At 42.1% G+C, this 27,251-nt stretch overlaps 1 protein-coding gene across 4 annotated transcripts in view; it reads left to right on the top strand.

Annotated features, from left to right (window-relative positions):
- Positions 1 to 27,251, top strand: part of KANK1 (KN motif and ankyrin repeat domains 1) — a 126,773-nt gene that overhangs the window by 9,029 nt on the left and 90,493 nt on the right. For 3 of the 4 annotated variants that reach the window (XM_085566808.1, XM_085566804.1, XM_021531744.4), the window contains exon 2: positions 23,077 to 23,205. The gene's annotated coding sequence lies outside the window, so the exon portion shown is untranslated. Of the gene's footprint in view, positions 1 to 14,028; positions 14,135 to 23,076; positions 23,206 to 27,251 lie in introns of all 4 variants that reach the window. The other variant, XM_085566803.1, reaches the window with a different exon arrangement.

The raw sequence follows: 27,251 nt of genomic DNA, 5'->3' as shown, positions 1-27,251 counted from the left end.
GTGCTAAGGAGATGCAGTCGGTGCTCATTCCGGTGGGAGGTGCACCTCCTGGGAGGCTCCAGACAGAGAGGCAGAGCTCTGTCACTGAGTGGTTGGACTGGGATGAGGGGATCAAGAAAATGTGGTTGAAATGAAATTGAGTTCTTCAAGGATCTTATAAATAAGCAGTTGACAGAATATTGTTCATATTGTAAGGGGTTGTTGGTTTTGGCTGAAGCAGACTTCAGAGGGTTTCAGGGTTGTTATCTGTAGCAATTCCATCTTTTGTTGGCCTGGGGCAGAGTTTGTGCATGTACAGCTGAATATTAAATCTCTGGCTCAGGAAGTGTTAAGTGCATGGATTTATTAGTCTTAATGCTGGTATATTTTTCACGCCACCAACTAGCCAAAATACAGGAGGCCCTGCAGTTTGTATTAGCTGGTAGAGATTAATGACAGTTTTATTGCAAATCGACATTTGTAGTTTTGTTTCCACAAGCACAGGGTGATTGGGACAGGAAGGGACCTTTGCTGGTTTGCAGCCCGTAGTTGAGCCTTTTGACCCCTCCACAGACTGCCCCCTTTAAAAGGAGCCCTCGGCAACCCCGGCTGCCTCTTGGTCTTCTTGTTGTTCCCCTGGTAGCCCCTCCCATCCCTCTCTCCCGGGCAGCAAAGCCCCCTGGCCCCCAGTTCGCATTGCTCACATTCCCGAGCTCTGCGTGCACACAGTGGGATGAGCGAGGCAGCTAAGCTGGTCCTCTGCTCTGGCTTGGAAACCACTGTTGTGAAAGCAGCCTGCCTGCTCCTGTCCTCCCTTTATATCCATCAGAGCCCCCCTGCCCACATAGCTCACATTCCTGAGCCAAATTTCATTTGGGATGTTGTTTTGCTTTGGAGGCTGTCCCTGCTTGGTAAAAGTTTCCTTGTAGCTGCATCTCAATGGAAGAGTAGCGGTTTATGTCCCCTTGTTTGACACACTTGGTGGCTGTTCTGGGTGCTTCAAGGTCTCTCTGGTGACTGAAAGTGAGCGAGATGACAGATGCAGCAGTGAGGATAGTGATGTAAGGAGCCAGAGGTTTGGCTGTGCAAGGGCTGAAGGAGAACGCTGGGGTCCTGGAGGAGATATCACTGGAGCTGGTGTCTGTGACTATTGTGTGGCAGAGGAAGTTTCATTGTAATTTCAGTTTAAAGATTTTTTTCCTCCCCAACTCTTCCTCCAAGCAACTTGCTAATTTGCATCACAAAAGTGAGCCAGGATTGTCCTCTTACTATTTTTCAGAAAATAGCAATTGTCTTCAACTCTGAGTGAAAACGGCACGATTTATGGGTTGCTTTATGCATACTGGTGCATTCAAGTACAACTGTTAATTGAACTGCCTGATATTCTTTACCACAATGTCCGGTTACAGCTGGGCTTTCATCAGTACTGAGAGAGTCTCATTGCAAGGAGGACTGTCTGGTCTGTGATACTGGTGTTACCCTGTGGAAGAACCAGCTGGGTATGTAAGGCACATCCTGCACATCCTGTCTTCAGAAACAGTGGGCTGTTTCCCATGTCTTACTACTGCTAAGCAGTAGTAGAGATTCTTTGAGAAAATAAAAAAATAGCAACAATGAATTTATACACAGCTAGGAGCACTAATAATTTTCTGTCAGCCAAAAGCCATTTGTATCTGTATTAAAGCTTAGTCAAACTGGCTTTGCTGGAGCATCTCATCACTTTGATTTCAGTGCAGAAGTTGTCAAGCCACAAGGCTGCCCTGACATTCCTGCATAAAGTTGCTGTAAATAAGTGTGTGACCAGTGTTTGTGTACCCATAGGTCAGAAGCAGTAGTTACTCCATATGTGCTTTTTCCTCTTTCCTTTCTATTAATCTCTGGACCTTTGTCTAAAACCCAGAGTATTACAGAGGCTGCAGGAGGGGCCAGAGTAAGGCATGGAGTCTGTATTCTGTATTGCCCCAAGATTCATGGGGCTTTGTTGCAAAATTGTCCTGTTTATTTCTCTTGCTGTGAGTAGAAAAGCCTTTTGTGGCTGGCTAAACTTTAGAAAAGTATTCGGCCGAAGGAAGAACATTTTCTTTCCTTTGTCAAGTAAAATCGTCCGTTGGACCAATGCTTGAATAGTTAGATTGAGCTGTGTTTGGCCTGTGAAAATCCAGGTATTTTTTGCCAAAACTGAGGTAAACTCCAGATAGAACTTAACATGTGCTCTTTCTCAATGAATTACTCACATAAAAGCACTTGCTAAACCATGTCTAGACTGCAAAGACCTGGATTTGACTGAATCTAATTAAAGCAATGGTGGCTTTCAGGTACCGATTTAACTGCAGTATGTTACCCTGAGAAAGGGGCTGACCATGGCTGAAGTGGTTTCCACCTGCATATGGAGGCAAATTGAAGTCAGACACCTTTGAAATGGTACTGCTGCCCGCCAGCTTAGCCTGCCACACAGAGAACATCATATACCCAGAGGAGGATAGCCAAGCAGCTCATGGCAATACAGGTTTCAGCACAGTCTTCTCAGAAAACCTGAAATCAACTTCCTGCTGGTTTTGGAGAATTGGAGAATAATTTTGTGAGTTACCTAAAGGTTTCTGACTTCATTGCAGAGATATGAAGAGTCTGAAAATATCGCTGCTAGAAATACTGGTTTTGATACTGGAGGTTAAACATGTTCAGTGCACAGCACTAATGTCTCTGCTGGCCAGCCACCCTCATGACTAAGCTTGTGAGTTCATTGCCCATCTGTGCCCATTGCCTCATCCTAACTCAGGTTGATTACCAGCTGCTTATTGATTAAGATGGATTAGGGGAGTCCTGGATGTCTGACACAGCTGGTTTCTCCCATCCCCGAGTAAGTCACTGAGTGGAAGTTGTGGTATTGCCCGTGGATCCCTCCCTGGAGCTGTTCAGGGTAGGTTTTACTGGAGTACAGAGCAGCATAATGTAACTCCTGGCTTCTGATTGTTTTACCTCGTGGCCTTGAACGTTTGCCCAGACATGTCTGTGAAGCATCTCGGCTGTACTCATGCTTTTGCTATTCCTCTGTCTCCGCTCTCAGGACTCCTTTTATTTCCTGTAACTTTTCTATCTAGTGTGCACTTTGTTCAGCACCCACCAAGTTGTGCCTGCTCCTCCTCTTTCACCCTGACCCTGAATGCTTGCTCTGTTCAAAGTCTCTAAGACAATTCAGAAAAGGGGGGGTCACCAATAAGAAAATGGAAGAAATAAAAGGGAGAAGTGAAAGAGCTGTCTCTGACAGAATTCAGTCTCTGCTGTCTAATCTGACAAGTATAACTTTTTCATGAGAAACTGTCCTTTGCTTCACATTTTCAGCCTGTCATCAAATTTCTGCTAGTTTTGAACTTTGTCTCATGAGGCTGTTGCAGGAGTAATGAGCCAGTAGTGCAATTCCTTTTCTTGTGATTGGAAGTGGAGGGGGGAAAAAAAGTCTCAGCTGCCTCTCACTGTGAAACAGCAGCAGTGGGTGACTGCCATGACTTTTTAGGTTATTGCAGTCTTACAAAATGTTCTAGTTTGGAAATTAAAAGAGAAGATATACTGGACTATTCTTAGTACTAAGTTCAAGGCTCAGCATTGCAAAGAAAGTTTGTGTAGCTAATAAAAAGTATACATACTACTTATTGCCAGTGTGCAGAGAGAACTTTTTCTGGTAAGGAATGTTGTCATGACCTTGTCTTGTCCCTGAGTGTCTGAAAACTTGCATTTTTGTCATCTTTTCAGCAGAACACAACCTGGGATGAACCACATAGTGGCTAGGGGTCACAGCATCAATGTGCCATGCTTGCTTTAGTGAGTTCTCTTGTTTGCAGCTCAGTAGTGGGGGCTGTGGATTAGCCCCATCAGTGCCTTCTCCTCTGGCCATGGGCTGTGACCCATGCTTTTTTAAGCTCTTCCTGCTTGCTGCAGCAATCTGGTGTTTTCTTAGCTGTGAACACTCTTCTAGGCTGATTTGTGTATGATTTTTTTTAACAGATCTCTTGATTTCCTTTCACTGTTAACATGTTAATTCACAGCTAGTTGTTACAGGACTGAGTACATTTTGGGTCACGAACAGCCCCAGTCTGTGCTGGGACTATTCCTGCATGAATTATGTTTTGCTGCTGTGCAAAGAAGGCTGTTGTACTGTATGAATTTGCAATTTATCTTGCATGGCCCAGTCAGGACTCAAGTTGGATGGTGCTGATGGATGAGGTGATTAATGCTGATGTTGAAGTTACAGGCAAAGAAGTTCCTAGCTTCATGGCTTCTTACCATGAATAAAGGGGAAGTATTTTTCTTGCTATACTGAGCTTCTCTCTGATCTCTGCGAAGTCTCCATTAGATCCATCCGTTCCCTTGATCCCTTCTTGAAAACTTCATTTTACATAATGATTTTTTTTTTTCCTTTAGAATGAAGGAAAATTCTCCTTACTTTTTTCTTGATGTCTGTCTATTGGAAGTGACAGAAATTGCATCAGAGCCTGGGTGGGTTTTTTTTGTAGATGAGTTTGTATTCCCTAAGACTCTGGCATTTATCAGCCCTTGTTCACTATGGAAGTTGCAGGTCATTGAGATATTTTAACTCCTGACCTAATAGCATGTGAGTGTTTGCTGTTGCCCAGTTTGCTCAATTCCCTGTTTGGTCAGCAGCTGGGGAGTGCTGGGAGCTTTGCTGGCCTTGGCTCCAGGTCTGTCACAGAGCTGGCTCGCTGCTGGCATTAGCCTTGTCTGCCAGCCAGTGTGACCGGTGAGCCGAGCAGAAGTTAAAATGCTGTCAGCGTGCTCAGCCCAGGGCAGGGCTGGGTGGCACAGTCCCTCCAGCTTATGGGGGAGAAGGGTGATGTGGGTGCACAGCTCTCGCTCAGCCTGCTGGCTGCAGGGCACCTCATACCTGTTTCCTTGTGTTTGCTGAAGGGTAATTGTAAACACCCGTTTCCCACTTTCTTTCTAGGTCTTTCTTTGGTGTTCCTTTTAACCCAGATTTTTCCTTCAGCTTGCCAGTTACTTATGACTCCTAATTCCGGTTTAATGACTTTTTTGTGTCTGGGGATTGTACTTTATTTGCATCACAACAGAGCCCTGTGAAAGCCTTGCAGTAATGTCAGCTCTGGATCTGGTGTTAGGCAGCTCAAAGTGCCAGGCATGAGTTTTATCAAATTGGTCCCTTTGTGCTGCAAAGTTTGAAGATACTGATCTCATTGGAAGTAGGCAGGTGGCATGTCGAGCAGCCCATCTAAGAGTTGCCTGCGAGAAAACTTGTTTTAATGAGAAAGAATAGAAAAGTAACAACTCTGTCAGAAGGAGAGATTTCAGGAGTTCAGTTTTATGACATCACTAGTAAAAGTAACTTACTGAACATAAACATACCAAGAGCATCTCTAGGGTTAGTCAGTCTCTCCTTTTTCTATTTTATGTATTATGGCCTATTGATTTAATGAGCTTGTAGAACCAATTTCTCAAAGCCTGGTAATAAAACACATCAGTTAGAATGAGGCTGAAGTTTGGATGAAGTTATTTTGTTTCGTGGACTGTTTCTTTCAACGCCTTGGATTAATATGTTTGGGTTTTGTTGGTTTTTCTTAATTAAGAAAAAAGTTCATACCAGAACTATGTAGCAAAATATGCTTCTAATCTGCAGCCTTCCAAGCTGCATTTCTTTTTAATTGCCAAATGTTCTATTTGCCAGTAGAAGCATGGGAAAATATTAATAACTGAGAGATTATCTGATTAAGAATGTTGAAAGAAGTCTGCTAGCATCAGGACTTTTTTTTTTATGGTTATGAGTAACTGTGAATGCTTCATTTTAGTAGGAAAAAAGGAGATAGTACTAAACCTCAGCTCATTTTTTGTTTTTGTCTCACTCAGCTCAGGCCAAAAGGCTTTGAATGGGTCATTGCATTTGGAAGTTTTTCAGTTTCTAAATATCCTTTGGAGAGCAAAGGAAAAAAAAAACAAAACAAACAACAAAACAAAAAACTCCTAACACACAACACCCCCAGCTGTATTACATCCAACAAGTTTTGCAATACTTCAGTACTGCTAGAGTGTCCTGCAGTTGCTTCCTTTCCTTTTGATGAGTTTTAATAGATCCGTGCCTGTTCTGTTAGCTTGCTTCAGATAGAAAGCAAGAGAAGGAATTGCCTTTCCAGAAGGAACTTCTTGTATGCTGTGAATGCAAATAGACCGTTTGCTCCCCTCCCACCGCCTAAATCCTTCCTCCCAAGCTTTGTGGGATTTAGTGCCAGCTCACAACGTAAGTGTGACAGCTGGTTAGTGTCCAAAGTCCTTTTTATTGTTTCAGCTTTAATCAGGAAATTATTTGTCAGAGGATCAAAGCACTCTTGGGTGAATAAACTTTTTTGCCAAACTGTAGCTTTGATGCATATGTAAATATTGTCTGATATTTATTGGGATGGAGTGATCCTTGCACAGGACTGATTTTTGGCTATAACCCAAATAAAACTGGAGTTGACACTGCTAATTTTACAGAGCAGCTTGCATGAACTGTTAGAGATCACAAATGGAAATTAGATCAGATGTGCCAGTAAGTTGCATGCAGGTGGCAAAAGGTCTCTTAGCTCACCTCCTGATATAATTCTGAAAGCAGTGAACAAACTTCCAGTGTTGACAGTGACTCCTCTCTTTGCCTCCCCTTCTGCCTCTCTTTCTGAAAGACAGTTTGCATGTCACGTGGCACTGCAGGCTTTGTGACTATGGAGATGTGATTTCACCTGTGCACTGCTCTAAGGGCTTCTGGGAATTGCTTCTGGGAGCTCATTTTGCCATGCAAAAATGCAGTGAAGTAAGACCCCCTGGGAGGACTTGGCTTGTGTGTCCGTGTGTTTGCAAATATTTTATTGGCAATGCCATGCTGTGAGAGAAGGGGTGAGATCCAGTGCCTGGGATTCCTTTGTTCCCTACACGGATAGGGTGCTGTTGTTGGGACAAATGTGTACATGTCTGTGCAAGTGCCAGTGCTGGTGGAAGAAGCATGAGCTGCAGGCACAGATGAAGGTGGTCTTCAGCTAGAGAATGTGTTCTGTGAGGAAATAAAGCTGAGTAAGGTTGTGTTGATGCCTGAGGAGAAGGTGGGAGGGGGGAGGTCAGGGTGCAAGACAATGAGGTAGTGGCTGGGTAACATCACTCTTAAGCAGCTGTTACAAGGAAGTTTGTTGGGGACAGGGGTGGTGATTCTTTTTGTCCATGAGAGCGCACAGCTCTAGATGACTGTTTGAGACAGCAGTCCCATTATGAAGGATGGATGTATTCTCTTCAATATTTGGGAGCTGACTGGATTTTTTTTTCTATAAAAATTGTATTTGGGTGAAACATACCCAAAACATAAGTTACACGTTCTTTTCCTGCTTTATGATTTGAAGTACCATGTTTCTCAGTCACCCTGAAGTATTTCCCCATCCCAAATGTGTGGAACCCTCTCTGGGCAGGAAGGCCAGGCCCTGCTCTCCAGAAACAAATGGGTGATGCATTGCATGGTGGCTCAGCTGCCAGCATCTCTCAGGCACCTGACACCTCTTCTTGACTCCATATGGAAGGAAAGGAAGGCATGGAGATATGGTGTGGCAAACCCTGTTCTGCTGCCTGCAGTGCCTTTGGGGATGTGAATGGCTTGTGCTGCAGCACTGTATAGCTTGAAGGAGGGGGGGTTTGTGCTCCGTAGAAGGGAGAAGAAAATTGGTGGTACATGATGAATTCATTAAGTTAATGTCTGTCTGGTACAACTGAGGGTGAAATGGAAAGAAATGCATGGTGTCAGGATGCCTGATGGATGGGAGAAGTGTTGTACTGAGGGACACAGAAATGACATAAAGGGAGATGTTAATCAGTAACAAGCTGAGTCCTCTTGCAACAGCTTGCAAACCCAAGTAGAGATGTACACAGTATGAAAGGAAGGAATGTGCACAAATATATTTATTCCAAGTACAGAAGGACTTGCCCCCATTTGTACACTCAAAAATGGGGCATTTTATTGCTTTTGAGAAGAAGTAACATAATGTAGTAGGAAATACGACCCTATGCCTTTTGTTCTCTGTAATGTTCTTCAGATGCAATAGCCTTGGTGTGAAATGCCTTGTAATCAACCAGAGGGCAGCTGCTTACCCAGCCTGTGTTCTGGACATCAGCGTTCCTGATCCAGCCTGCTGCATCTTCAGGGTCTTTTAAATGACCTCTCCTGAATTCTTGTCCAAAGCAAGGCTTCAAGCCAGTCAGTTTGTCAGAGAAAAGCTTGGAGAGAGGGACTCATTAACCTAGAATGATATATCTTACAATGAAGGCCTCTCCTTTAAAAGGAAAGAAAACAGAACAAATACTATTCCTGTTGTTTGCCCAGCACAAAGTCTGTTTTGTTTCAAGGAAGTACCTGATCCTTGACATTTTCATTTTCTTATTGTTGGCTCTGAATTGCTCACCTGAGACTGAGCTGCAGGTGTCTTCAGGTTCAAACGAAGTAGAACATTCTTGCTTCTCAGATTTCAATGAAATTTGTGTGCTGTAAGACCAGAAACTACAATAATTTCTTTTTCCAGGGAAAAAAAGGTGTGTGAAATTTTTGTGTGGGTGGGTATAAAGAAAAGGATGGGGACAAAGGGCTAAAAAGTTTGTGTGAGAAAGCACAGCTGGCTAGACTGCACATCTCCAGTGCATTGAGCTCTGTGTATCTAGAGGGTGATAACACAAAAAAAAAAAAAAAAAAAAAAAAATCTATTCCATTGCCTGTGTTTGTCCAGTTGGCCTGTTGCCTAGTTGTACTCATGCAGTTGTGAAGACATGGTCTTGGTGCTCCTGCTTCACTCTGGGTAAAGCAGAGATGAAGAGAAGTAGTGATGGGAGCTACCCATGTAACTGTTTAAAAATGGCAATGAGATTAGAGGTACTTTGAGGGTGGCACAAGTTTATAGCTTGCCCTTCCTCATTAAAAAAAAACCAAAAAACCCCCAAAAAACCCAAGAAAACAAACCCGAAATAATAATTTAAGGAATTCCATAGCTTTTGTCCTAGCTAAAATGAGGGACAACTCAGTCATAAACTGAATGAAAAGGAGAAATGCATGTTGGATTATTGAGTCTTTATTCAGGCAGGTGGATGTTTTATTTACATTTTAATGATTGTGGTGTCCCTTTGCTACTCTAAAATGCTACAGCTGAGTGCAGATGTTCCAGAGAACACTTGACTTCTGGATGTATCTGCCTAATGACAGCTCGAAGTTTTGACTTTTGCTATTGGTACTAACAGAGCAGTCTTTACAGAATGCCTGAGACCCATAGTGTGAAAAGTTTGCTGAACTCTTTTTGTGGAGTGTTTTTCCAATGTTTCTTCTGTGTGACTTATCTCTCATTTTAGTGCTGTACCCAAGCAGATTTTTTTAGCCTTTGATCCAAGATAACTAACACTTAAAACAACAGAGTCTTGCTTCCTTGGTTTTCAAGTGTGTTAGCTATCCATGTCTTAAACTGGCATGTCACTTGCAACTGCATTCTGGTCCTGCCCTTACAGCAAGGCATCTCTACCCTGCTGCGACTTGTTCAGAAATAGTTTATTTCAGGGAAACTTGTTCAACTAAGAGATATGAGATCTCTTCTCATTACACGTTTGAAAGTATCTATGCCTTTGGCATGCTGACCTCCCACCAAACTCACTGTGCAAGGTAAATTGGTGCCCTGGAAATTAGTCGGGAAAGAGCAATGGTGCTTTACTTTCACTCTTTCTCGCTGCTGATAGAGAAAATCTTAGGATGATTGTGTCTTTTTTAATGGCATTTTTCAAAACAAATGAAGCCCGTTCTTAAAATGCCATCAAGTGCTTATTCGTAGATAAGCACGTACTTTGCAGCCAGAAGCTTTGCAATGCCTGGGTGAGGAGGAATTAATTAGCAACCTTCGTGCTAGGTGGTGTCTTCTTTCACTGTTCTCAGATTGCAAAGGGTAAGAAAGAGAAAAAAACCTGCCTGGTTATCTCTTGATTTCATGTTGGCCCACCCCAGACAGTCTGGGTAGAGCTCAGTTGAAGTTTCCACCAGACAGGGCCTTTGCAGAGCTGGGAATTGCCATTCCACCTTACACACTTGGCCTCTCCGTGCTGTCCTTGCTGGCAGGTGTGGGGACAGACGGCACGACTGCTGCAGTAGGAAGGCGAGAGTCAGCGTTGTCACTGCTGGCTGCAGCTTTGCTTGTGCCCATGTGGGCTTGTGACCGAGTTACTGTGGCTCAGGAGCTAAAAAATCCAACACTTTGTCCAAACCCTCCTCTTTCTGTGTAGAACATCACTGTTACAGCAAGAAGTCACTTTTCCCTTGGCTTCATTTTATTCACATTGCTCTAAGAAAGCAAGTTTTTAATTACTGTTTTGATAAGCATGTGTATTTGTTGAGAATAAAACATGAAAGTAAATATGTCAACCTTTTTTCCCCTACACAGTAAAAATGAAATTCCTGCAACTACCTTTAGGAAAACAACTTTTCACTTAGGCTTGTGGTAGAAGCTGTTTCGTGGCAGTGTGTCTTTGAGTGTATCTACATGTCCCCCCTTTACCTCCCTGGAACTTGCTGGTACTGTTGTTGCAGGAGGTTTTTTGTTTATAGTACAGCTATATTAGCACTGTAGCAGGGTACAGGCTGCTACTCCTGACCCCTGGGGTTTCTGAGAAGGTCACAATGGAGGAGCTGGAATTCCTGCCTTAATTACACTGCAGCAGAGTATCCATGCTGGTTTTCCCAAAAGATTAACAGAATGATACTGCACTGCTTTGAAATGTGATCTCAGAGCATCTAGCTCTCAGGACAGCTTCTTTCATGTTTAACACATGCATGGATTTTATGTATTTTTAAATTACTAATTATTACGCCTTCGAATAAAATGTGAATGGTAGTTTATCGCACTGGTTGTTTGCTATTGATTTTGTCTTTCTTACCAGAAGCCTTCAGTTCTCTCCTGTGGAGTAGCAGGAAAGAGAAAGGCTTTGTTTCCCTGGTAATATTTTGAGGTAGCTAAACTGCAGCTATTATGCAGTTGCTGTAATGTACAGTAAGGTACAGCTCTAAAGATTTGAAGAATAAATACACAAAAAATTGTCCAGTGGTTAGGCTTGATAGATTGCAGAGATGCCTGCAGATTTCCACTGAAACGGAAGGTACAGATGTTGCAGTTCTAGGACTTTGGGGAAAGCATGCTAGAAGGAACTCTGTACCTTTCCCTCCTTATATAGACAGCTTGGCTCCCGGAGCAAGCAGAGTCTTGGCTTCAATCCATCTACACTGTGAAATGTGGTATCAAAGTATCTGCACTATTGTGAGCAATTGTTTTATCAGTCATTGGCCCTGGCATGGTCAACAGAGCAGGGGGATTTTGTAGGTGCCCCTGTTTCATGCAGTTTCTGTGGTTTTCTCTGTGCTCTTGGTTTGGGGGGGTGCCAGAGTACCTCAGGATGATTTGTCTTTATCTTAACTTCTGTATGCTATGAGCATTTCCAAACTGGACTGCACCTCCAGGGAAAATATGAACATATCAATTTTCACTGCTGTTTCCCCCCAAAGCAGCTTAGTCTCCAAGCATTCCGGAAATAGACTCTTTTCTAATAATGGTACAAGGCTCTTTCCTTCTTTCTCTCAGAACTTAGGTATTGAGAAGGAAGACTGAAATACTTGTTTATGCACCCGAATTACCCTCCTTCCTTTTACCCCAAATCCTTGTGTGCATACAGACAGGCTATACATGGCAACATTTTTTTGGATGGAAGCCCACAATAATAAGGTTTTCTTTCTGTCACTGCTGATGAAAAAGTGTCAAGAAGGCACTCGCTGCAGGGCAGAGCAGGGAGATATTCATGTTTCTAGTGCGTACTCCAGATGTTTATGCAATGTGCCTAAGCTTGCTGTGGAATACAAAATATTTGTGAAAGGCCCCCAGGTCTATCCATGGATAAGCTATTTGTCCAGGTTTTCTGAACAAAGCAGGAGAGAGAGCTTAACTGACAAGCCCTAATTAGCTCTGTTCTCTAGCAGCTCTTTCCCAGGAGAATGGCTTGGGGAAGGTTGTTATCAAATGACTTGGAACCTGGAAAACCATAATGTTGACTTTTCACTTTATTTGTGTTTACTGGAGTAGCAAATACTGAAATAGACTGCAGAAATTCCTGCTCTTAAACAGAGGCAATTAAGTGATTGCAACCAACATACGATGCAAACTCAGATCTTTGTTCTGTTTCCTCTCTTCACCACAAGCCACTTTTGTTTGCCTTAAAGCATTTTCTTTGCATACCTCAGAACTTTTGAATAGATATTTTAGGTAATGCTTAAGATGGTCACTCTGTCATCTTTTAATTATTTTATAGTTTATGTGAAAGAGGGAGAGAATCTTCAAAATAAAACTGTCCACATTTTGCATCAGTGTGTAAGAAAGTTTACAGGTGTTACACTCTGCATAAATAATTGTTTACAAAAACATACTTAAAACTTACCAAAAAATCTCCAGTAAGTTCTGATTATATGGTCAAAACAACTTAACACTGACCAATTTTCATTAACTTGAGATCTCAAATACATGTGAAAAATACTGCCCTAAAATTTTACTTTCTATGAGGTTGCTGTGGCAACTTGTATTTCCTGATATACATGGATATTCTGCATAAAGGGAAAACATATTTTTGATACTACAACATCTGACTTAAAATATCAAGAGGTGTTTCACTGTGTGCATTGCTATAGTTTCCAGAGTTTTAGAAGGATATTATAATGAACAAAAGACACAGGGAGCTGGACTGCTTGCAAAACAAAACAGAAGAATGATTCCAGAATTATTCATGTATCATTGCTGGAACAGTGTTCCAGATGCATGCATTGTCCCTAATGCCTGGGGAATTAGCTGAAACAAATACCTTGTATTCCACATATATTTGTGCCAAGCACCAGGAGCTAAATGGGCTGAATCAAGAACACTGAAGTTAGGTTGTAGGCAAGGGGTTAGGTCAATTGCCCAGAACAGCAACATGTAGGTGTGTTGGTATCAAAATAAGTTCAGGGGCAATTGGGTTCAGAATAGCTATAGGCATTGCTGCATGTCACTTGGTCAGGAGTGCAGCTAGGTCTTGATTTTCAGGAGCATGAGAACTTAGCTAGAGAAGACTTTTATTTGACATGTGTGTGCAGTTCTTCTGTCTTGTGAACAGCATTTTCTCCCTCTTCAAAAAATTGCATTTTGTGTTGTTAGCCTTAAAAAGTACTGAAAACCTTAAAAGCACTGAAAATGCTGTATATTTCACAGCTCCAGCTGTGAATATCAGTTTGTAGTATTTCATTTTTCTTGGCAGTAGTTCCTCCACCCAAAACTTGAAAGGTGATTGCTGCTTTATCCTTGAAGGGAAGACCAGGCTGTATGGAGAGGACACTCGGTATGCCTGGTGTGAAGGGGGAGCTGCCATAGGCAGGCATGTTGCACAAAGTGGATGCCTCTGCAGTCAGAAGCAAGCATGGTCTCTTTCTTTGTGTTTCATCTGCCTGTTTACCTTCCAGTGGGTTTTTATTCCACCCAGCCCTATGGATTGGTTCTGACAAAGGTCCCTGGGTTTGCTGAGGAGCAGGCAGGCAATACACAGGTGTGTGAAGCAGCACCCTGCAGGGACAGGTGGATGATGAATGATGGGATGTGGTTGGTGCTACAGCAGGCATCCTTGGAAGTGCCATATGAATGAATGCAATGGGTTTGTGGGGTTGAAGGAAAACAAAATTACAGTATAGTCAGTGGTGGGGCAGAAAGCTCACAATTTATGGTTTAGCCTGCTGAAGTCTTGGCTTTGATTAGGCAGCACTGAAATTTTATCTTGGTAACATATGCACAGTTAAGTCCAGAGAAAATTTCTCTGGCCCTAAGAAATTTTGCTCTCCTGAGATCTCATGAAATTTTTTCATAATTGATGGTTGGGATATGATCTAAGCCTGGAGAGTCAGTGTGACTTTTCCATTCATATTGATTTACGGATGAAAGAATGTGTGGCAAATACCCAGAGTAATTACGCATGTTTCTAATGTTTCAGCTTGAATAATACCGCCCACCTTCCCAGAGAGGTCAAGTTACTGTTTCAGGCATTGCAGTTAAATAATGTACCGTGTGCCAGAGAGAAACGGTGGACTAACAGCCCTGTAAGTTTTTAATACAGTTTTTTTTACTTTTTCAGGAAATAGTGAAATTAGATCAGGTTTGTGTCACTGGGTAGGTTTTGAATTTACAATCTAATGGACTATTTAAAATATATCTCAATGGGAGAGTACTTGTGGCTTGAAGTGGTGATTTGTTTTTGAATAGCAGTACTTAATGTCGAAGGAGTATTGAAATGTGTGTGTGCCTGGTCGGTGTCTCTTTATGGTGCAGAAACTGTTTGCAAACTGCTGCAGCAACATAGTTCCTCACAAGTCAAATTCTGCTTGGCAGAAGCAGTGGTGAGACAACAATTAAGCTGGTGGTTTTTTATCCATGGTGACCCAAAAGCACACTGAGATGATAAAGCAGTGTTGCAAAGCTTGTGCTGAATTTCATCTGCATTTCCATTCTGTGCTCTGCATCCCCTGCCTTTTGCAGGCTGCCCTTGCCACTGGGAGCCTACAACTTTTCAGGCAGAATTGGTTGAGGTTCACATTGCTTAGTGACCTTTATGTTTCATGCACCGTGCGGGGTAGATGGAACTTTTGCATGTAGGTAACATTTTTTAGCAGTTCAAGAGAAGCATACAGTGACAATCACACTGCGTATACGCATGTTTTCCACAATCTACTTTGAAAGATTGTTGTTAGACTGCAACCTTAATGTCTGTGAGCTGGAGCAGGAAAATCTAGTGTTTAAGGTTTTGGAGAAGGGTGGCGGTGTTCTGTATGGAATGAGAGAGAGTATTAATATTGTAAGGAGAGTCTCACTACTTACTTTTTGGCAGAAAGGACAGGAATATTGTGGATAAGAGGCTGGACATGACCCAGCCATGGGCACTCCCAGCCCAGAAAGCCACACATGTCCTGGGCTGCATCCAGAGCAGGGTGGGCAGAGGGCCAGGGAGGGGATTCTGCCCCTCTGCTCTGCTCTGCTGAGACCCCACCTGCAGTGCTGCACCAGCTCTGGGGTCCCAGCATGGGAAGGACATGGAACTGTTGGAGTGAGTACAGAGGAGGGACACTAAGGTGGTTAGAGGAATGGAGCACCTGTCCTATGAGGAAAAGCTGAAAGAATTGGGATTGTTCAGCCTGGAAAAGAGAAGACTTTGGGTGACCTAATTGCTGCCTTTCAGTATCTGAAGGGAGCCTGCAAGAAAGATGGAGTGGGATTTTTACAAGAGCATGTACCAACAGGACAGGGGGGAATGGATTAAAACTGAAAGCAGGTAGATTTAGATTAGATATTAGGAAAAAATTCTTTACTGTGGGTGTTGTAAGACATTGGAACAGATTGCCCAGAAAAGCTGTGGATGTCCCATCCCTGGAAATGTTCAGGGCCAGGTTAATTGGAGCTTGGAGCAAGCTGGTCTAGTGAAAGGTAGCCCTGTCCATGGCAGGGGGGTTGGAACTAGATATCTTTAATGTCCCTTCCAAGCCAAATCATTTGTGATTCCAAAAATACTGCCATTAGTGTATGCTGCCTTTAGTAGAGTTCCAAATCAATGCCATTGATGAATATGCAAGCCATGGTAAATTTCAGAAGAGAACAACATCCTGACCACCACTACCTGTGTCCTGCTTCTCCTCCCCTTGTCTTCCTTTTGCTAGGACAAGCTGCTTTGTCCTAGGGACACCGACACATGTCTTACCGTGACTGGGTTTGAAGTTTAATTTGGGAAAGCTGTTCTGTTGAGAGATGGTGGTAGAACTCTGGGGAATAATCTGCCCTTTTCCTTGGAGGCCATATACTTGGTTATTTAATTTTCCTGGTTATTGAATCATTGGAAGTCTTTTTTTGTCTACCATCTCTCATCTAAAATGTCTGGTTTACTCTTTTGTCTAGAACACAGCACTCTTGAAGGCATAGGAGCATACAGTAGTTATTCTGGATTATTTGCTTCACAGGAAGTAAATACAGAATGACCGTATTTTTAGCTGTTCTTTAAACAATTGATGCAGAACTTCTGATGAGACAACTGTCATATCTGTTTTTTTCTTTTTGTACAAGTATTGCCACGACAATGGCCCTGAGTGATACATGACTTTTGAGGACCCTTTTCATTGCAGTCTGCTGCAGTGAGGAGTGTGCCACCCAACAGCACTATGCAGCCTGGGGTTCATAAATTAATTGTTTTTTCAGAACTTTAGGCTGAAAATATGATGGAGGCTTTTTTTCTCATCTTGGTTCAGTATAACTTCCATAGAGCTATTACTAGGAGTGTCTAGAGAGTGTTTAGCATCATTCCCAAACAGTGGTGGATTTTGAACACTAGTCCACCACAGCCCTTCCAAAATTCCCATCTTTTAGGAATATAAACTTTAGAATATCACTGGGAAGATGGTCATAAGATCCACTTGAAAATCCCTAAAGACAGCTAGGTGACATCCATATGGAAAGCCCAGCTGCAAAGAAGTGACCTGGTCTGGGTTTGACTTGGTGCCAGAGAAAGATGTGAGCTTTGTGGTTGATTTTCATTCTGACTCAAAGTCTTGGGATGTTGCCTGTCCCTAAGTAAGAGGAGGTTCAGCCTTTAGGCTTAGATATGGAGATGGATATTTGAGGGACAGGAATTCCCTAAGATGCAGGTAATTGGCATGTTTCTAGCTGCCTATTTTTAGCTATAGCTGTGTTACACCCAGGAAGATATATAGTGATGATTAACATTTGGGGAATGTTTTCATATTCTGTGAGGATGGGAAAAGAGCACAAAGAGGCATTTTTACAGATATTTGCTTTCGTCACTTGAAATCTAGCAACTAAACATTTTTGGGAGTAATAAAGGTTATTAGTGTTTCAGATCTGCTGCTCCTGAAGATAATATTCTGTATCTTTAAGTGAATTTTAAAGGATAAGCTATCTAGTGAAATATCTTCTGCCTTTTAAAAGTTTCCAGGCCCCTTTTCCTCCCTTCCTCTCCTAGTCCAGCTGAGATGGGACCAGAGGAGTAAGCAAGTGGCTCTCCTCAGGAGCATCATGTGTCTCACCTGGGAACAAGGCAAGCAAGATAGTGTTTTATGATTCCTTTCAGTTTCTTTCCCACCTTTGCAGTTACTTTTCATTGCAAAACAAAAGAAATACTTTCGTGCCCTTTCCTAATCTCTGCTTGCCTTAAGGAAGCAAGCACAGATTCATCATGTCTATTGTTGCTTATCAGCAGTAATTTATTATACAGTGATGTAAACAAGCAAAGGGTATAAGTGGATAAGAGATGAAGTACAGGATATAATTGGTATATGAAGGAAGTTAAAAGGAGAACATAAGTAGCTGAAGGTCTTTCCAGTTTTCCTTCTTTCTTGAACCACTTTTTATGTAACTTCACACCAGTGCTTCTGTTGTGACACCTTCTTCTCCCTCCATTCCTTGCCTAATGTCAAGTATCCCATCTAAACTGGCCTTATAAAACACATGCTGCTTAGGAGCCATAGAAAATGCACTGGTTTTTAATCTGGGTAAGATTTAGTAGCTTAGTTTTGCATTCAGAGACCAAAGAATTGCATCTGCATGCTCATGGGCGTGTGTGGAAAAAAAAATCTTCACAAACAAAACTGGGGTGTGTTAATGACTTTATGTCCTCAGTCACTGGGTGTGAAGTCCAAGAGTAGCAGTCTCCCAGCAGATGGGAAAAAAGAAAGTCCTGAGTGAATTCTGGCACTGTCAGTGAGGCTTTATCTCTGGCAGCAGCCTTGGTTGTTGTTCGTCCTGTTCCTTTGCCCATTTCTGCTTAAGACTCGGATCTCTCTCTGCCAGCTGAAGCTCTCCATTGCAGTGGTGGTTGTGTCATGGTATTGTTTGTCCTACCAGGCAAAGGTCTCCTCTCACAAAGCCCAGCATGAGCTCCAGTTTCTGTAGGGAAGGTTCTGGAGGAGGGAATGGGACATGTATCTGACCTCTGAATGCTGAATTAACTTCACCTGATGTGGCAGCTAAAGCTATTAAGATTCAGCACACGTTTGTATGGCTTGCTGGGTTTTGTCACCACCTTGACGAGTAGTTGTTATTTGGAGACTTATGCCACTTTTACTGTGTACAAATCACAATCAACCTGTGGGTAAAAAAAATATTTTGAAGGAGAGAGTCTTTTATTAGGCAGTGTTAAACTCAGATGTACACCATATGTTTTAACAACATTTGTGAATGTTTTTTAAATGCGTTGCGTAGCAAATGTTTCTTCTATGGCACCTTTCTGTTTTTTTTCATGAGCTGAAGTATTTGTAAGTGTGAAAACTGCTACTTTAATATCTATTTAAATCAATTGCAATTTAATTACTCATAAGTGAATTGTTATGCTTTTTATAGTGTTTTATTAGTCTCTGCAGACTTATTTGAGTATTTGTCCTCTCCGCTGAGAGCATGAAAATCTCAAGGACTCTTGATACTATTTAATCTATGTGATTTCTCTCTGTCTCAAGGCAATGCACTCTGTTAGACAGTTGTCCCTGTGCTTTTACTACAGTAAACAGCCTATGTGCTGAAACCAACTTCTGAACACTATGGTACAAACCCAAGGTGAAGCTGTCTTTCCTTGTGCTGTGACCTCTGCAGAACTGACAGACACGTGAGAAGGCAGCCTTGCCTGCCAGCTTCTAGGTGAGCTGGTGTATGCCAGTTACCTGCAACATGAGCCATCTCACATAAGAAAATCCTGAATTCGTGGAACTGTGTTCTGCAGAAGATCTGTCGGTTGAAAGAGGCCATAAGAACAGGATTGTCTCGGAAATTACTCGTTTTAAAATATATGTTTGTGGGGAGAAGAAAGAGGGGACTGCATTGGGGCTCTTCAGTGTCTGAAATTGTTCTGCATGGCAGTAAAGCACTTCTCTGACTATGGTTTGTTTGTGTGACAGAAAATGACCCTTCTGTGTCTTTCATTCTTTATTGTGGACAGGTATGAGGCTGTGTTCTGCTGCAGGTTATATTGTGTATCAGGTGTTCCCCTTCCCTATTGCTCTCTGGCCGTTAAAAAAACAGTTCCTGTTGGGACAGGTGGTTTAAGCTACTGCTGGGTGCATTATTCCTTATTGTACGTGTTTTAACAATTCAAAAGAAGTCAAAGTCCATTTGAAGTACGTGAAGAGCATGTCTTGGTACCAAGAGGTGGCATCAGGTACAGTAGATAAAGTGTTCTGGTTTTAGCCCAGGACTTGTTTTATCACCAGAAAGTTGAAAACAAAGTCGCTTTAGCAACAATTTAACTTCTACCCTGCTAACCTCTACTTGGAGCTTACTAAATGGAGAACATTTACACTAGTGCTAGAGAGCTTCTCCTTGGTCTGTTTTAAATGTCTGTTAAAATGCGGTGTGAATTGCCGCAGCTGATTGTCAGACAATCACCATTATCATTACACGTAGCTCCTCTGAGCTGCTGACCTGAACGTTTTCTTCTGGAGCCCAGGATACTGTCTGCAGGTATATATTCTCACATTCCTCCTCCTAGCAGCCGAGGATGCTCAGTAATTGCTTGTCGATTATTTTAATATTTTTCAAGAATTGGTGCAGTGTAGAGCTCACTATTGTGTCCTGAGGTGGTAGATTTCAATAAAACACACAGCTTCTGACAGGAAACACCCCTCTGTGGTGTAAGACTCTTACATGTGAAAAAGACTGCTTGGGGTGGGAGGTGGGTATCCAAATGGCAATACATCAACATTGGGAGATTCCTGTGGTGTCCTGCCTGGCTTAATTAGTGTCTCTGAAGCGGTAATTAGCATATCTGTGCCACCCAGACACAGCCTTAGTTATTTCCTTCAGTAATTATGAGAACTTATGTCAGTGAGATGTATCAAGACTGAATAGTGCTTTTGACTACTTAAAGGCATTCCTGTCCCAAAATGTAGAACATGTTCACCAGGAAATAGTGCCTTCACCACTGAAAATGTTACATTCAGATTTATTTTTTAAAAAAGTCTCCTTCACATCAAGAATGTGACTGCCCCTCTGGTGCTACACAGGACATCTCTGGTTCACTTCACACTGCTTGTTGGATTATTGAGATATGCCATATCTGAGGCATATCTCAGTAAGCAATCTAGGCATGTCCTTACTGTTGAGGGGGCTGGTGTTTTTTCAGGCCAGCATAAATTCCTCCTTAGATAAGTGAATTGGGCTGCTGGCTGCTGGAGGGAAGTGTGTGCGTTGGAGGAGCGTGTGGGTGGAGGTGTTCAACAGTGCTAGAATGGAAAAGGAGAGAAGATGGAATACATGTATTACCCATCTGGTGACTTGTCAGGCTAGTGAAGTACACTGTGAAACATGTGCGCCTTTTGTTAAAAATTGACACCATGTCTTTGGGACTTTAAGGACTATCTGTTGCATAGCAAGTTTAGCTTAAATCTAACATACTATGAAGGTTAAAACTTTATGTAAAAATTACAACTTTATTGGTAAATGCACTCGCATTTTATATTCAACATCTCTGCTTAACTGTTTGACCATGTTTATTTTCATTTCTACTTTTCTTTCCTTGTGCCTAATACTCAGTTATGCTACTCACTGAGTAAATTTTCTGGCTGGAAATAAAATTGCCATTTGTGGGGCAGTTTAGAAGAACAATTACTTTTTTATGTGAGATACATACACCCATTTTGTACAGATTAAAATTTTGCTTAGTGTTACATATGCTATTTTAAATACCCATTGTAACAGAATGTTTTCTGATGTTTGGTGGTTTTAATTAATACCTGTTAGGTGTGGTTTGTTCTCCCCTTAAGGGAAAAAATGTGTATACAGTGTACTGTTTTTAGTTTTGGTCATGCTTAGATGTGTAGGAGTCAGATGATTGTGTACACATGCATGCTGTGATTTGTTTGGGGTAAAAAGTGAAACAGAAGCATTCCTTCCATCTGGTGTGGAAAACAGTCAGGTACATGGTAAGACTTGGCTCCCAAAGGATTTCTGACTTTTAATCATCCCTCTTTGACAAAAAAGAAAAATTCCCCCAACATTGTCACTAGTTCGTCTTGGGGCTTGAGCCATGTTCTGGTTCTAGCCTTTGGAGTTGAACAGTTACTGTGTTTTAGGCTGATTTTTAACAGGCATGGGCATAAACTCTCTTCAGCTAAATTACACGGAGTATCTGGTAAGGAGTTTATGCTAGCTGTGGGACAGTGAGCAGAATGTGACATCAGCTGGAAAAATATAACTCATGAGAAACACCTGAATGATCATCACTCCATGGTATAAGGGACCCATGGCAGCAGGGGTTTGAAAGTCAGGTTTTTGTGTCCTTGAATAGTGGCCCTGGGTGTGTGACTGTGTATAACTATGACTTTCCAGACTGAACACCTGAAAAGTCCTGTACTGCTTTATAAGAAGTGTAGTGGAGGAGGTTATAGAGAAAAGCAATGATTGGGGTACTTCCTATAATCTGTGAATATGGAACTCCAAGGATATGATTTGTTTCCTATAATCTCAAGTTTCCACATGCAATTGCAGTCTTTATTACTATGTAAATGGAGATGTTTATAATCAGCTTAGAATATACCCCTGTTATAAGAAAGGCATTTTTAAGGCATCATGAATATGTAACTTGCTGTATAAAACATTCAAATTTTATAGAAATAGCTAAAATTAAAAGTAAACATGTTGAGAAAATGTTAGAAAGAGGAGGGGTGAAGAAATTGCTTGGGGCTTTTGGATTTCTGTTTTTTTTAACAAATGTAGGTGTTTAACTTATTACCCCCGCCCCACTCCTCCCAAAGCCATGGACTTTTGCAGTTTCCCTTCATGTTACTTTTTATTTAAATTTATGAAGATAATTAACCTTTAGAGGCTTTTTTAAGGATTTGTAAACAGTGCAGGATTAGAACAAGATATTTATCTGTATGGGCACATTGGCCTGTGACATGCTTTTAATGGTAGATTTTTTATTAATTTATAATAAAAACTCTGTAATTTTTTACCTGGTATTATTTGCCTGCACTCCATTAAGCCCCCATCTCTAGAGTTTTACAAACTGGGAGAGAGTTACGTTCATACCAATGCTTTAGGGAAGTACGTAACAATTTGGATGATAAGAAGTATCTTTTATCTGAAAATAATCTTTAAGGCTCTCTTGAGTAACCATGCTATAGATAAGTTTTTCTGCTGGGCCATCACTCTATAGCTGTCAAATGATCGGCACCGCCTTCAGGTGCAGCTGCCTTGGGCAGTACTTGTGAGTGGCCCTGAGGATGTCTCAGTTCAAGGAGCCCTCTTGTGTGTGGATGTGCCTCTAGTTTTGGGAAGTTTTCTCATTTGGAGGATTAAACACACAAAATGAGTTGGAGATGAAAAACAAATATCTAAACCTTAGTGGTGGAATATCTTTGCTGAACTGTGGAGGAAGAGAGCTGCCTTATGTGCTACAGTGGTGCAGGCATTAACTCTGCTGCAGCTCCACTCAGTGTAGGTTGAGTGCTTGCAAGATGAGAATTCTGTGAAAAGCCTATCCAGAGGAATGAACCAAGTCCCTCCATAAATGTTTCTCTTTTTCCTGTAGTTTGTATAGAAGTACCTCCATGTGTCTTCTGCATATATCAAGATCCCCATTCATAATGTGCCAATCCTTACTCACATGGGCTTCTGATGCATTTCCCAGTTCAAATCTGGGTTACTAACACCTACTGCTATGTTTCTGTAACTGGTGTGGCTGGTGTGTCCTGATGTGCCTGGAGCTTTGTTTCTGTGTATTCACATGGACTATTGTTTGAACAAAGATTTAAATTGGGAAGGCAGGGCAGGGTGTCACAGCTATTGCAAGATGCATGCTTTCTCCTCACAGTGTGGTAGCCAAAATGTGCTTGAGCATTTCACCTTGGAAACATAAAATAACTTAGCCTTTAATTTCTGCGGTTATTTTTTCATTGTTCAGCAGCATGGCTCTATGAGGCATCAGCAGTTTTAAGCACAAGATATATTGAACAACATAGGAACTAATTGGTGCTTTTTATTTCTCTTCTTGTAGGATGAGTCTCAGGTTCCTGAATGTGGTGTCAAATGCTGACACATTGAATTAGGTGTATCTGCTGCATTATTCTGATGTTTAGAAAGGCTTAAAGGAAAGCGACTGGCACCTCTGTTACAGTCTTTTAAGGTAAGATGTTATTTCTTTTGTCAGGGCAAAGGGAAGAAGACAGATGTGATTCCACAAACTGTCCTAGCTCCACTCTTGGTCTCTAATCAACCCATTGTGGTTTAGTCCAATGCAGCCACTTGCTCACTCACCAATGGGATGGGGGAGAGAATCAGAGGAGTAAAAGTGTAAAACTTGTGCATTTAGACAAAGATAGTTTAATATGGAAAGCAAGAGCCACGCATGAAAACAAAGCAAAACAAGGAATTAAGTCACCACTTCCCATGTACTGGGAGGTGCTTAGCCATCCCAGGAAAGTCAGGCCCCATCATGCATAAAGGTGACTTGGGAAGACTAATGTCATCACTCCAAATGTTCCCTCTTCCTTGATGCCGTATGGTCTGGAATATCCCTTTGGTCTTCTGGGGTCATTTGTCCTGGCTGTGTTCCCTCGCGATTCCTTGTGCATCCCCAGCCTCCTTGCTGGTGGCATGGTATGAGGAGCATAAAAGGCCTTGTCACTATGCATGAACTCAGCAATAGCTTAGAATATCCATGTGTTATCAATTCTGTTACCAGAACAAACCTAAAGCACAGTTTTTTATCAGCTATTGTGAGGAAAATTAATTCCACCCTAGTTAAAATCAGCACAAAACTACATGAACCTAAGGTCTTGTATTGGACCCAGCTGTTGGTATTTGTTGTTTATAAGCAAATTCACTGACTTCAGTAAGACAAAATCCATGCAATTTCAAGAAATATCCATGAAGAAACAATTTTTCTTTTCCTAAACCACTAATTCTGCACTCTTAAGTGCTTGTATATCTTTCCATTCGCACACCTTAGTTCTTCTATCTATGTATTAGAATTATTTAGGAGTATAGAATGCCATGCAGAGATCAATTGACTACCAGGAAAAATAAGGCTATGAAGTTAACATGGCTGTAGCTAGAAAAGTGACTATTCTGCTTTGACTAGAGTTGCTGCTGTGGTCTTTCACTAATTACCTCTGTTTTCTGTGCATGTTTTGGAATCATGGCTGGATTGTCACCACTGTAGTGCTGCTGCATTTTCTCGGCAGCGTGGCAAGCCAGCCACAGACCAGGCTGACAGTGAGTCAGTCAGCACCACGTTATGCTGTGCCCAGTGAGCAGCACGGCCTCTTACTGCTGCTGCTGCAGAGTTGTTATGGTGACCAGTGACTGCTGTGAGTACCCCAGTAGGACAGGGCTATATAGATTTCTTTTTTCTCTTTTCTGTGCAAAGGTCAGGTTAAGAGCAGCACCAAAGGGATGGCCTGAATGAAATCTCTAAAAAAGGAAATCCAGATAAGTAAAGGCTGCGTAAAGACTCTTTGCTACTGACTCCTGAATTGCCTCAGGTTTGACAGCTGCTGTTTGAAGTGGTAGCTGCGTCCTGTTTTTATTTACACTTAGTGTCACTGCCTGCCCACCTTATTACATGCACTGCAATACACTGCAGAGTTGGACGAGAGGTAAGACACACCTAAAACTGCATTTCTCTTTTGAAGAGGAAGGATTTAGTCTATTGATGGCTGTGAGTACCTGGGATGGCTAATTGCTTTTCTTCTGCTGCTTTTGCAGCTTTAATCAGAGTGTATAGAAGCAGTAGAGACAGCTTGTTTGGCTTTTGAGTGTGGTGAGCTTGTTTCGCTTTTGACTGTGGAGGAAATCTGGTGCTTACAGATGTGGACTTGAATTGCTGCCAGGTTATGGGGCAGGTAAAGGGCTCCTGAATCTAGTGATTCCAAAGATACGAGGACACCAGCTGGTTTTCCTCACATTTTGAAACTCAGTAAGTGTGGAAAAGCGGAACTCCTGCAGTTTTTCATTACTCCATGAACTTGCCATTCAGATGTAAAGGGGTGTGTGTATGTAGATGGAAACACCCAGACTGCACTGACTCTCTCTGGCTCTGTTGTGCAAAAGCATTTCAGAAAGGGGGCAGAGGTTCTACAGTAGACAGCTACCATGATTGGGAAGCCTGTGTGCACTTTGTCTGCAGGCCTCATACCAGCACATTTTGGATTTGTCCTGCTCATAGGACAGTGTCTGCTCCTCCTTGGAGGATGCTGTTCTTCCCTTGGCTCTTGTACCCAGGCTGTTGCTCTTCTGGAGATTATTCTTTTACCAGGAAAACATTTGTACATGAATTTTATATTTTCTGGTGGTAAAAAGTGTTTTGAAAGCAAAGGAGAAATGCTTAGAATAGGCAAAATAAAGAAACTTACTGTTGCTGTGACTAGGCTGGTTGCAGATCCTGTGTGGCTGTGTGCTGCAGCCATGTCCTGGCTTTAAAAGTGGGCACCCTCAGCCAAGCATGGGTTTCTAAGGGAAGGCAATCTGTGCATATATGCCCAGAGAGGCTCTCAGGTTGGCTTTGCAGATCCCCAGCCTTGCCAATGTGCTGCAGCAGGTGCCAGTAATGCAGTGCAGTCACAGCCTGCGTGTCCAGCGGGGTGCAGTGGCTGGCCCTGCGAGGTACAGGGTGGGAATTGAGGGGACGGTGCTGTAATGAAGCCCATGCAGAGAGAACTGAAGAGTATGATTGCACAAAGGCTGGAAAATACATAGCAGACTTGTATGGACTCTCAGGGAGCTGACAAATAGGGAAGGATTGCTGACTGCCTCGGAAAGCACAGGAGCACCAGGTACTGAGAAGTGGGCAGTGCCAAACTCTTCTCACAGGGCTGTGCGTATGGAGAAGAGCAGGATGAAGCTATTTCCTTTTCAGGTGCTCTGAATTTAGTTACCCTCCAAGTTACACATACATTTTTATGTATCTTTGCTTGTCCCTACATGGAGTGGCATGGTGAGCTGTCCTTTTGCATCAGTAGCTCTGGGAACTTAGGGCAGGGCAGCACAGGCATTACTGGCAGTAGCCATCAGCATAAAGATGTGCTACCAATTAAATGTCAGCACACAAGGCAGGGCTACTAATTTAGCAAATCTTGGGAGAAGTGGTGTTAATTTCTCTCCACAAAGCACAGTATTTGAAAACTGGGTATGGTATGATGGCATGTAACACAACAGTTCATTGTGCCCAAGGCATTTTGCATTTGTACCAATACTGATAACTTGAAATACTAATATGAACACCTCAGTGCTTTTTGCCTGTGTGTTACAAAACCAGCATCTCACTGGTGTTATATACTCCATGGAGAAGGACCCAAGAGCATCTTGTCTGTTTCTGAACTTCAGTGAATGTGATCCTTGTGCAGATGATTAAAGCACTGCACTTCTAATTGGATCACAGACTTTGGCAATGTGAGATGAGCAACAAACTTATTAAAATTAATTTCCACTTATAAAACCATGCTTCCTTCATTGGGATTGCCTGAGGTTTCTCAGAGCTGTGTCTTGTAGCCTTAATTTAGCTTTGATTTTAGTAAAAAGAAAGGCCTAACTGCAATATCATCAGACTTAAAACAGCATTTTCACTTTTCACAGCAGAAACTCAGCCTATTTAAGAGGGAAAAAATTCAAAACAGCAGCTAACATTATGAAGAAAGTCCTTAACTTCTGACAGATGAAAATACAGACTGGTTGAAATATAAATGTTCAACAATCACCTTGAATAGCTGATCCTTAAGCTGTAATTTTTTTACACTTCTGGTTATCTTCTGTTTATCTTATTATTTTTATCTGGCCTTTCTGAGTTTTCTGTGCTTGCTGGACCAGTTAATTTGGAGTTTTACACACTGATTAGTTGGCTTCAGAGGTCCCTGATACATTTTCATGTGCAAATGAGATATAATTTTTGAGAAAATATGTGTATTGTAAGTGCAGTTAAGCTTTGCTCTAATCCAAATACCACTGAAAAGAGTTAATTTTCTTCTCTCAGCACCTGCACAATTAAATGCAGTCATTTTTTTATTTGACCTGGTATTTCCACTTGACCTACTTAAAACAGTTTGGCTTAAGTTCTGGCTCTTTCCTCCTTCCTCCCCTTACTTGTGGTTGTGCTTAAATATGCCACAAGGCCATCAAGCTGCCCAGCCATGCTGTGTTACAGCTTCCACCTTCCCACATGGTACAGAAGGATTT

This window comes from Lonchura striata, chromosome Z (genome assembly GCF_050655825.1).
Source record: "Lonchura striata isolate lonStrDom1 chromosome Z, ASM5065582v1, whole genome shotgun sequence".
In the NCBI taxonomy this organism is placed as follows: Eukaryota; Metazoa; Chordata; class Aves; order Passeriformes; family Estrildidae; genus Lonchura; species Lonchura striata.
Note: the sequence above shows the minus strand (reverse complement) of the source record. Positions and strands in the feature narration are given on the sequence as shown.